We start from the raw sequence: 12,856 nt of genomic DNA on the forward strand, positions 1-12,856 counted from the left end.
ATCGTGGCATGCAGTAACATCAATAATGCATGTCGTCATAATTCCAACACTGTTTTGTTGCATTGTCGGCCTACATCTCCACATCCCACTGAATTGCTGCTCTGTGAGCCAGTCTTAAAACTGTTCTGATGACAATAAGTGGAAGCCTAATTGAAAATACAACTTAAACAATAACGAATCGCAATTTTCTATTAATATAAAATAGTAAGGTGAAATTATTATGTTGATTCTAGACATGGTGCGCTTGTCTCAGCGTTTGATTTGTTAAAGTCGCTGTCCACTCTCAAGGTGCTGATTTGCGTTTATATTGAAGTGGCCATAACTCAACTCAAGTATATAATTAAAGGGATACTTGACTCAATGAGCCATTTTCAGCAGTAAAATGTTAACATTTTGTCCATAATCAATTTGATAACTTCATTATTTTTCATGTGCGTAAAGAAATGACGTACGTGATTAACAAGATCCTCTTTCGAGGAACTGGTGTTTTTTTTTTTAGCTTTTTTTTTTTTTTGTCTTCTTAAATAATTATATTTAGCGTGTGATGCAGTTAAGATGCTAATGCTATGCACTTGCTATTTCACTAGCTACACAAATTGATCTTTTCTAACATATATGTTCCACAGGATTGCTTAAGATTGTAATTGGGGTTAATGCTTATTGTGTGCATGTGTGGGGCTGGCTAAGTGACCACACAGATTCAGCAATAATTCAATAACATATGCATTGTGCGAGTTGTTTTGTTGCGTGTTTACATACACACACAAAAAAAATCTACTTCAAATATTTCTTTTCATACTTTAAACAAAAATCAACCAATCGTTTTCTGTCTGCTTTGTCACAAAAACATCAAGTGCAGTAGCATCCGCACCTTTAAGTGATCTTATTGAATTATAATGTTGGGATGTAAGAAACACAAAATAAACTAAGAAGAATTACTATGTATGAACAAAACTCTCCACGTCTTGTTTGTTGCAGTAAAATCACTTGCGGTGATGGTTGTGAATTGTTTCATGGTAAGCACTCCAATTATTGAATGTACCACACTCACATTTCCACAATCAAACAAGAACGTAATTGCAAAAACTACGTTATAAAGATATTTATGCACATGCCGAACACTAAGAGATACTGTATGATCAAATAAGCAGTGAGTTAAAGAATGGATCACTAGTTGAACAAAAACAGTGCAAATATGTAAATGGCGAGGAGGTGGAGTGCTGCAACATGTCCTCAGTGCATACAAAAGTAGCGCTCACCTGCTGGCTCTCAAAGGTCCAAGTGCTGTCGGGTAAAGAGGCATCCAGGACACTGATGACCTCCTTAAAGTCAGTGGTGCTGCTGGGCTTGACCAAAGTGAAATCACTGTACTCTGACATGGGAGACATGCACGACCTGAAGGAGTGACTCTGAGACATGACGTCACCTCCCAGAACCTCCACGTACTTGATGGGTCCATCGGTGTTGAGCTGAATGTGCAGATTTCTGTTGGGCTTCTTGTCCTCGTGGCAGTGTGTCCGTCTGACGCAGCAAGTGGCGCCGCTCGTGCTGCTCCTCATGCATTTGACGGCCAAGATGAGCAAAGTGAGCAGAGACAGCACGGACACCGAGGCCAGAGCCACAATCAAATAAAGCGTGATTCTGCCGCCTTTCTTGCCGGCCTCGGACGCCTTGTGTCTCAGCTCCAACACGGGCTCGCTCACAGTCACGCCGTCCTCCAGCAGGATGGACAGCGTGACGGTGGCCGACTGGACCGGTTCCCCGTCGTCCTTGACCTCTACGATCAGCCTCTGAGAGGAGTCGTCGTGCTCGGACACGGCGCGTTTAGTCCTCACCTCCCCTGTGTACAAATTGAGCGTGAACAGAGAGGCGTCCGTGGCCTCCGCCACTTTGTACGAGATCCACGCGTTGTGGCCCGAGTCGGCGTCCACGGCCGTCACCTTGGTGAGCAGGTGGCCCGCCTTGGCCGAGCGGGGCACCCTCAGGTGGGAGGCGGCGTGGGGGGAGGGGTAGATGACAGCGGGGGCGTTGTCGTTCTGGTCCAGGATGAAAACATGGACGCTGGCGTTGCTGCTGAGGGACGGAGAGCCCTGGTCCTTGGCCTCGACCCGAACCTCGAACACTTTGACTTTCTCGTAGTCAAACGAGTGCATGCTGTAGATGCTGCCGTTCTCGGAGTTCACGTAAACGTACGACGACACGGACACGTCGTGCGCTTTAGAGTCCACGATGGAATAAGACACTTTGGCGTTTTCGCCGGCATCCAAGTCACTTGCAGACACCGAGTACAGTATAGAGCCTGCTACTCCGTTCTCTTTCAAATAAACATTATACGAGCTCTGAGAGAATACAGGAGGGTTGTCATTAACATCAGTGATGCTGACAGGTACCATTTTCTTACTAGAGAGAGGAGGCGAGCCTGCATCAGTAGCTGTTATCTCAATTTTATACACTGATACACTTTCACGGTCTAAAGCACCATTGGTGACCAGCGCATAATTATTCGAAAAGGATGGTTTAAGAGTGAAAGGGGAGCCTTTGAGAAGATGCAAAGTCACTTCACCATTTTTACCTGAGTCAGGGTCACGTACACTCAGCAAAGCTACAACTGTTCCAATTGCAGAGTCCTCTGGTACTGAACTAGGTTTAGAAGTTAACAAAATTTCTGGTGCATTATCATTTACATCTAAAACATCAATTTGCACGCTGCAGCGGCCTTCCATTGTGGGGAAGCCTTTATCTTTTGCACTAATGTCAATTCGATAAGAGGACTGTTTTTCACGGTCCAAATTATTTTTTAATAATATATCTCCACTAACGGGGTCGATATGAAACAACGCCAGCACTGACGGTGGTGTGTGTATGCCCAGAGAGTACTCAATTTCACCATTTGGACCGTCGTCTATGTCTGTTGCCTTTGTTGTTATGACAAATGAGCCATTTGGGCTGTTTTCTTCAACAGCTATTTTATATAATTTATTCTCAAACGAAGGAACATTGTCATTAACATCAAGAACTTGTATTCTAATTTTTGAAGTTCCTGATTTAACAGGATTGCCACCATCACTAGCTGTAAGAATTAAATTATGAACAGCTTTTTTCTCACGATCTAATGATTTATTTAACACCAATTCAGGCATTTTTCTTCCATTGTCAATGTCTCTCATTTTTAATGTAAAACATTCGTCTTTGCTGAGTGTATATGCTTTTACTGTATTACTCCCAACATCAGGATCCTCTGCACTCTGCAGGGGAAAATTTACACCAACAACGGTGGATTCAGCTATTTCTATTACATGTTCACTTTTGAGAAAACTAGGAGAATTGTCATTGACGTCTTTTATTTCCACCTCAATTCGATGCAATTGTAATGGATTTTCGACGACGACCTGCAGGGGGAGCACGCAGCTAGCGCTTTGTCCGCATAAAGCCTCTCTGTCTATTCTGTCGTTGACCAGCAGCTCGCCCTTCCCCGCATCCACGCTGAAATACTGCTTACCAGCCTCAGAGGCGACACGCAGCTTGCGCTCAAAAATCTCAGAAAGCCCCAAAGACAGATCTTTGGCCACATTTCCCACCACGGAACCTTGCTTGAGCTCCTCTGGGATGCTGTAACGAGTCTGAGCGTCCACTGTAGTCCACATCAATAGAAAATGCCACAAAAGAGCCTGCCATCGCCAGTCCCGACATCCTATTGTCTTTGTCATCCTTGCTCCGTTATAACGCAAACATCCTCTTTAACATCCTCTTCAAGGCAATTGCTCCATCCATACAAACGGGGGATATTTCCACAACAAACATCTCAAGCCATCTGAGTAAAAGTACGGAATTTAGCACGCTTTAATATTTAGAAAAAACCCGCTGATCCCCTTCTGTCTATGCGCTGCAGCTCAGTGCTTTCTACGTGTGAGATGGAGCTGGCTGGGGGTAGGGACGAGATTGTTTTGTACAGTCTTCATTCCGATTGGTTCACTGTTGTACTTCCACCAGCCAATGCGAAGAAAGCTGATCCACACTCATTCTTAAAGTCACAGCTCTTGGAGCAAACGCCTCACCCACCCACGCCACAATCCTTAATTTGCTCTTTGTGTGCAATTAAAATATACAGACATTTTGCTTATTTTTCTAGTTAGGTTAAAAAAATAGCTTATTTAAAAGCTGTTGAATACACAAACATCGTACGCTAAATATGAGACAAGCATGCATAATAAAATGTATGACACATTACTCAGAAATCCAACACTGTTGTTGCTTCATTGCACATAACCAGTGATTTAAGAACCATCCACGTATTAACTGACAGAGACATTTTTTTTAATGACATCTAAACATAATAAAAATCTAGGTATGTAGAAATAATAATCTATTATTGGCTTGTTGAGTTACCTTGTTGATTCTAAAGCAACAAAGGTGCGTTCGATTTTTTTTAAGTCGCTGTCCATGCTCAGGTGCTGATTTGCTGTTGTGTTGAAAACGTAATAACTGAAGGAAAAAATAACAGACACAGTTCTTTGTTTTAAACCGGCAAATGCTTATACTGTTTGCGTTAATATAGTCAGGCATGGACTTTCTTTGATACATAATGGATGTTCTGTATTGTTATTTTAAGCACAACATCAGCAATATAAAATGTGTGTAGAGATGAAATACATGATTAACAAGATCCTAGTTCGACACATTTAAAACTTTTTCACATTTAGCTATACTTGCAATTTGACTGTTTTGATGCCAGTTGATATAGCTTTGCATCGGCTGCTTTGCCAGCTATGCGAATTTATGTAGTCCAGCCATCCACTTTCTATACCGCTTGAGATTGTATTCAGGGTTGCATATTGGGAGGGGGGCTGCCTAAGTTATCACACGTATTTGGAAAAATTGTGAAATGTTTTGTGTAGTTGTGCGTTCACATTTCTTATTAAAATATTTTTGTTTTAAAAAAATACAAATATACCTATAAACATTTTTTCGTTTGTCAACTAAACACTTTTTTTTTTTCTTTTTTACGGATCAAGCGGTACCAGCATATTTCGTCATATTGTTGTGAATCCCCAAACTGCTTGTTTCTATAAGAATGTGACATTTGCACCGGTGCATGAAATAAAATAAAGTGATCCGATTGAATCAAACATCAAATATGTTTCTTACACTTGTAGATCTAAGAAACTAATAATAAAAAAAACTGGATTACAAATAAAACTGCACACGGCTTGTTTCTTGGAGTCAAACCTCTTTAAAAGTAACTGTCCACTGTTCTGGTGCTGAATTGTGAGTTATGTGAGTTAATCAATGAATATGACGACCGTTTCCACAAACAAGAACCAAAACCTATTGCAAAATTACCGTATTTGAACATGTAAAAACTCTACATGCTGAGAGGGAGAATTTGTTTCCTTCAAGATCAAATAGGCAGAAACTGAAAGGATGGATCACTTGTGGAACAAGAAAATGTAAAGCAAGTGCAAATGGCAAACAAGTGGAGTGCTGCAACATGTCCTCATGTGCAAACAAAATTATCGCTCACCTGCTGGCTCTCAAAGGTCCAAGTGCTGTCGGGTAAAGAGGCATCCAGGACGCTGATGACTTCCTTAAAGTCAGTAGTGCTGCTGGGCTTGACCAAAGTGAAATCACTGTAGTCTGACATGGGAGACATGCACGACCTGAAGGAGTGACTCTGAGACATGACGTCACCTCCCAGAACCTCCACGTACTTGATGGGTCCATCGGTGTTGAGCTGAATGTGCAGATTTCTGTTGGGCTTCTTGTCCTCGTGGCAGTGTGTCCGTCTGACGCAGCAAGTGGCGCCGCTCGTGCTGCTCCTCATGCATTTGACGGCCAAGATGAGCAAAGTGAGCAGAGACAGCACGGACACCGAGGCCAGAGCCACAATCAAATAAAGCGTGATTCTGCCGCCTTTCTTGCCGGCCTCGGACGCCTTGTGTCTCAGCTCCAACACGGGCTCGCTCACAGTCACGCCGTCCTCCAGCAGGATGGACAGCGTGACGGTGGCCGACTGGACCGGTTCCCCGTCGTCCTTGACCTCTACGATCAGCCTCTGAGAGGAGTCGTCGTGCTCGGACACGGCGCGTTTAGTCCTCACCTCCCCTGTGTACAAATTGAGCGTGAACAGAGAGGCGTCCGTGGCCTCCGCCACTTTGTACGAGATCCACGCGTTGTGGCCCGAGTCGGCGTCCACGGCCGTCACCTTGGTGAGCAGGTGGCCCGCCTTGGCCGAGCGGGGCACCCTCAGGTGGGAGGCGGCGTGGGGGGAGGGGTAGATGACAGCGGGGGCGTTGTCGTTCTGGTCCAGGATGAAAACATGGACGCTGGCGTTGCTGCTGAGGGACGGAGAGCCCTGGTCCTTGGCCTCGACCCGAACCTCGAACACTTTGACTTTCTCGTAGTCAAACGAGTGCATGCTGTAGATGCTGCCGTTCTCGGAGTTCACGTAAACGTACGACGACACGGACACGTCGTGCGCTTTAGAGTCCACGATGGAATAAGACACTTTGGCGTTTTCGCCGGCATCCAAGTCACTTGCAGACACCGAGTACAGTATAGAGCCTGCTACTCCGTTCTCTTTCAAATAAACATTATACGAGCTCTGAGAGAATACAGGAGGGTTGTCATTAACATCAGTGATGCTGACAGCTATCATTTTCTTACTAGAGAGGGGAGGAGAACCTGCATCAGTCGCTGTTATCTCAATTTTATATTCAGACACACTCTCTCGGTCTAAAGCACCACTGGTAACCAGCGCATAATTATGAGCAAAAGATGGTTTGAGGGCAAATGGATATTTCTGGGGGAGGTGTAATGTTACTTTACCATTCTCCCCAGTGTCAAGGTCTCTGGCACTGAGCAAAGCTACCACAGTACCATTTGGAGAATCCTCACGAACTGGCTTTGAATTAGAGGTGAGTATTATTTCTGGAGCATTGTCATTTATATCTAGAATCTCAACATGGACAATACAATGGCCCTCCATTCTAGGATTACCTTTATCCTTTGCACTTATGTCTAGTTCATAATTTGCAGCTGTCTCAAAATCCAATATTCCTTTTAAAAGTATCATGCCAGTCATATTATCAATAGTAAACACAGAGAGGATGCTCTCTGGTGTATGAGCACCAAAAAAATATTCTATTTCTCCATTTTGTCCCTCATCCATGTCTGTGGCTTTTGTTTGCACGATTGTCGCACCTCTTTCAAGATTTTCAAGGACAGACACTTTATATAACGTTTTCTCAAATATAGGAACATTATCATTAATGTCAAGAATTTTAATTGTTATTTGTGATGTCCCTGATCTCACAGGACTGCCTCCATCTAAAGCTGTGAGTAAAAGCTGATGAGCAGACTTTTTCTCTCTATCTAAAGGTTTCACTAACACCAACTCGGGGACTTTCCTCCCACCGGCAACCTCCTTGAGTCGAATATTAAAACACTCATCTTTACTGAGGGTGTACGACTTGAGCGAATTAGCTCCGACGTCTGGATCAACCGCACTTTCTACCGGAAAACGGACACCCACTACCGTTGATTCTGCTATTTCCATTATGACGTCATTCGAGGGGAACCGGGGCGCGTTATCGTTTATGTCCTGTATTTCTACCTCCACACGGAAAAGCTGCAATGGGTCTTCGATGACGACCTGCAGGGGGAGCACACAGCTGGCGCTTTGTCCGCATAAAGCCTCTCTGTCTATCCTGTCGTTGACCAGCAGCTCGCCCTTCCCCGCATCCACGCTGAAATACTGCTTACCAGCCTCAGAGGCGACACGCAGCTTGCGCTCAAAAATCTCAGAAAGCCCCAAAGAAAGATCCTTGGCCAAATTTCCCACCACGGAACCTTGCTTGAGCTCCTCTGGGATGCTGTAACGAGTCTGAGCGTCCACTGTAGTCCACACCAATAGAAAATGCCACAAAAGAGCCTGCCATCGCCAGTCCCGACATCCTATTGTCTTTGTCATCCTTGCTCCGTTATAACGCAAATATTCCCGACATTGCATGAAAAGTAGTCCCCATTTCAAGTAAGAAACAATTAAACCATGGTCCCCAATCACGGAACATGGCTTTATATTAACGACTGCAAATAAAATAAAATAAAAAATGTGCCCGTTGCGCACACACCCGCACAGTCAGTCACTCTGGCTCCCTCTCCTCTTTCTGTTTGAGTTACAACAGAGATGGAGCTGCATTTGGGGCGGGGACTAGATTGCTTTGTACACTTGTGAATCCTATTGGACCACAGTAGCAGACGTGTCAACCAATGAGAGCGAGGCTGCAGCTTCTCTCCTTAAAATCCATCCAACGTGCAGGCACATATGAGAAGCCGACTTTAACAGCACCCAAATGTTTCAACATTTAAAAAAAAGAACACGTTTATATCCAACAACTGAGCGACAAATCACTTTCCATCCTAATATCTTGAAGGACAATAACTTTCATTCAGATCCGCAACACAAGAGAGCAATAGGCCTACATTAGATCCCAAATATGCTCAAGTAAAATAATATTCAAGCCGTATATGATACTGATAAGATTGACATGTTGAATTGCGATATTAAGATGATTTTTTTTTTCAATGAAAACCCATTTGCTACAAAGCATAAATAATAATAATAATAATAATAATACTAAAGTATATCAATTTTAATAACCGCAAAGGGTAAAATAGTAATAATAATAATAATACAGTTAGTATATCCATTTTCATAACTGCTAAAGGCAATAATAATAATAATAATAATAATAATAATAAAATATATCAATTTTCATAACCGCAAAGGGTAAAATGATGATAATAATAATAATAATAATAATAATAAAGTATATCAATTGTCATAACCGCAAAGGGTAAAATAATAATAATAATAATACAGTTAGTATATCCATTTTCATAACTGCTAAAGGCAATAATAATAATAATAATAATAATAATAATAATAATCACCCTGTATTCACAATTTCGTTATCTTTTTAAAGTTGAATGATGTAACTTTCCCCCCACTTTTTACAGATTATGCACATTAATATATAAATACACATGACATAAACCAACAAATATGTAGCCTACGTGTATTATGTTAAGAGACTTTTCCAGTCCAAAACGGCTGGGTTTTCCTCGAAAATATTCTTTGAATATAATCGGTTACTGCATGTACCCAACCCATGCAGGTGATCGGCCTATACTAAATACAAGAACGAAACAACAAACCGAAGCAGGGCCTATAAAGCTCCTTGGTAACCTGCACAATAAAATACTCAAAACAATTCCATCAGGTGTTTTGAATAAAGTCCTTGACTCGCGTAACTGATTATGGAATCTTTCTGAATGACATCAGTTTAAAAAAAAAAAAAAAAGTCCCGAAGAAACACTTGTTGCCACGTGGATTAATTTCTTTTTCATTCAAAAATAAAATAATTATGCACGTGCTCACCTGCTGGCTCTCAAAGGTCCAAGTGCTGTCGGGTAAAGAGGCATCCAGGACACTGATGACCTCCTTAAAGTCAGTGGTGCTGCTGGGCTTGACCAAAGTGAAATCACTGTACTCTGACATGGGAGACATGCACGACCTGAAGGAGTGACTCTGAGACATGACGTCACCTCCCAGAACCTCCACGTACTTGATGGGTCCATCGGTGTTGAGCTGAATGTGCAGATTTCTGTTGGGCTTCTTGTCCTCGTGGCAGTGTGTCCGTCTGACGCAGCAAGTGGCGCCGCTCGTGCTGCTCCTCATGCATTTGACGGCCAAGATGAGCAAAGTGAGCAGAGACAGCACGGACACCGAGGCCAGAGCCACAATCAAATAAAGCGTGATTCTGCCGCCTTTCTTGCCGGCCTCGGACGCCTTGTGTCTCAGCTCCAACACGGGCTCGCTCACAGTCACGCCGTCCTCCAGCAGGATGGACAGCGTGACGGTGGCCGACTGGACCGGTTCCCCGTCGTCCTTGACCTCTACGATCAGCCTCTGAGAGGAGTCGTCGTGCTCGGACACGGCGCGTTTAGTCCTCACCTCCCCTGTGTACAAATTGAGCGTGAACAGAGAGGCGTCCGTGGCCTCCGCCACTTTGTACGAGATCCACGCGTTGTGGCCCGAGTCGGCGTCCACGGCCGTCACCTTGGTGAGCAGGTGGCCCGCCTTGGCCGAGCGGGGCACCCTCAGGTGGGAGGCGGCGTGGGGGGAGGGGTAGATGACAGCGGGGGCGTTGTCGTTCTGGTCCAGGATGAAAACATGGACGCTGGCGTTGCTGCTGAGGGACGGAGAGCCCTGGTCCTTGGCCTCGACCCGAACCTCGAACACTTTGACTTTCTCGTAGTCAAACGAGTGCATGCTGTAGATGCTGCCGTTCTCGGAGTTCACGTAAACGTACGACGACACGGACACGTCGTGCACTTTAGAGTCCACGATGGAATAAGACACTTTGGCGTTTTCGCCGGCATCCAGGTCACTTGCAGACACCGAACATAAAATATGGCCTGGAGGGCTATTTTCCTTGACAAAAATAGTGTATTTAGGCTGGGAGAAAACTGGTGGGTTGTCATTTACATCTAAAAGTTTAACTACAATTATTTTTGCACTCGATAGTGGAGGTTTGCCACAATCAGTGGCACTAATCTCAACGCTATATTGGTCATTTCTTTCCCGATCAAGCGGCCCATTTGTCACTAATGAGTAGTGGTTCGAGATAGACGGATTCAACTTAAAAGGAGATTCAGGTGGCAGCTGCAAAGTGACTTTGCCGTTGTCTTTCGAATCGGGGTCTCGTGTACTTATGAGAGCAATAACTGTTCCCATGACTGAATCCTCCGGCACCGGACTCGTTAGTGACGTCACAATTATTTCAGGAGCATTATCATTAACATCAATTATTTTTATTTCGACGCCACTGTGCCCCTCCATTTTTGGATTTCCTTTGTCTTTTGCTGTAATGTCAAACCTGTGAAATGAGCTCGTTTCGTGGTCTAAATCTCCTTTGACTGTAATATCGCCAGTTGCAGCTTCAATGTTAAATAATGATAAAATCTCTTGTGACGTTTGCTCTGCAAAACTATATTCAATTTCACCGTTTAGTCCCTCATCTGCATCCGTCGCTTTCACTTGCAAAATTTGCGCGCCTGGACTCGCCTTCTCGCTGACATTCGCCTCATAAAGCTGCCTCTCAAATTGGGGAGCATTGTCGTTATTGTCAAGAACTGTTATTGTAATTTCGGACGTCCCGGACCGGACCGGGTCGCCACCATCCACAGCCGTGAGGATGAGATGGTGAACAGGCGTCTTTTCTCGATCGAGGGGCTTTTCAAGAACCAGTTCGGGGATTTTCCTTCCATCCTTGTGGGTTTTGACAGCTAATTTAAAATTGTCATTTTTGCTGATTATGTAGGAGCGGACAGAATTGGTGCCGACATCAGGATCTTGTGCACTTTCTAAAGGAAAGCGTGCGCCTGCATTAACAAGCTCTGCTATTTTTATTATTTTTTCCTTTGTAAAAAAACTAGGCGAGTTATCATTAGTGTCCAATATATCAATCTCAACCCTATGCAGCTGCAAGGGATTGTCTATAACCAGCTCAAGGGGCAACAGACATGCCGCTCTTTGTCCACACAGCTCCTCTCTGTCTATTCGATCAGTCACCAGCAGGTCTCCTTTCCCGAGGTCCACATTGAAATACTGCTTACCAGCCTCCGACGTTATCCGCAGTTTCCGTCGATGCAGTTCAGAAACGACCAAAGCCAAATCCTTTGCGAGATTTCCCACCACCGAGCCCCGTTTTAATTCCTCCGGGATGCTGTAGCGGGTCTGTCCGTCTATTGTGCTCCACAAAAGAGAGAAATGATGACACCACCAAAGCAAATACCAGGCGGGCAATTTGTGCCACATTATTCCAGTGAAAAAAAATCCAGTCAACCCAATTCAAAATCCTCTACAGATGACGTTAAAATAGCATGTCTGTAATCCAGCGAAAAAACCTCCTCGCATCTATTAGTGATAGAAGAGGTAGGCATGCTTTGTGCGCATAAAGCCCTCCCCCTGCTGAAGCTCTACAGTGTGAAGGCAAGTGCGATGAAGCTGCGAGGCGATGAGATCTCTTTGTACAACTCTCGCTGTCATTGGTGGACAGCGAGAACCGGTTCGAGCCACTCAGCAGCGCTCCTACAGCACAATGACGTCACACACTGCACACACCCATTATGCCCCTCAAATACAACACTCTGTCAATTACACTGCATATCTTTTTACAGCATGGATTTACAATTTATAGGCCTATTCTTTTTACTTTTATATATAAAAAAAATATAATGAAATACAAATATAATTTTTTTTGTATAAAACAGATTCGTTTGTATTAAGTACTGAAATAAGTAAATATACATACCGTATATATGCACATTATAGGTTAATATAAACGTGATATTTGACGTCCCTATATACCCTACGATGATGCTACTCAGCAGATGGATGTTAATGTAATATCTAAAAAAACAACATCATCATGCATTTTAATATTTTTAAAAATATCAAATATAGTAATGCATATTTTTATTGACAGCTCTGAATGCATAGCAACTGTTTGTCTTTAATTCAATTAACACTAAATACAAATAAAAAAGATGGAAATGCGTCTTTAATTAAATATTTAACATTACAGTGAATAAATGTGTATACAGTATGTTAATATTTTAATGTATTATAATATACTTCCATCCATTTTCTTGACCGCTTCTTCCTCACAAGGGTCGCGGGTATAACATACTTACATCATATTTATAAATAGCAATATACTAATTATATATAACTATTTATAAATATAACATAAAATACAGATTTAAACGTGATATATGACCCTCACACAAA

At 43.2% G+C, this 12,856-nt stretch overlaps 1 protein-coding gene and 3 pseudogenes across 42 annotated transcripts in view; all 4 read right to left on the bottom strand.

Annotated features, from left to right (window-relative positions):
• Positions 1-12,856, bottom strand: part of LOC144025487 (protocadherin gamma-A12-like) — a 223,696-nt gene that overhangs the window by 31,080 nt on the left and 179,760 nt on the right. The window lies entirely within an intron of this gene.
• LOC144025618 (protocadherin gamma-C5 pseudogene) lies at positions 1,140-3,993 on the bottom strand (annotated as a pseudogene).
• LOC144026228 (protocadherin gamma-C5 pseudogene) lies at positions 5,495-8,368 on the bottom strand (annotated as a pseudogene).
• LOC144025493 (protocadherin gamma-C5 pseudogene) lies at positions 8,977-12,050 on the bottom strand (annotated as a pseudogene).

This window comes from Festucalex cinctus, chromosome 9 (genome assembly GCF_051991245.1).
Source record: "Festucalex cinctus isolate MCC-2025b chromosome 9, RoL_Fcin_1.0, whole genome shotgun sequence".
In the NCBI taxonomy this organism is placed as follows: Eukaryota; Metazoa; Chordata; class Actinopteri; order Syngnathiformes; family Syngnathidae; genus Festucalex; species Festucalex cinctus.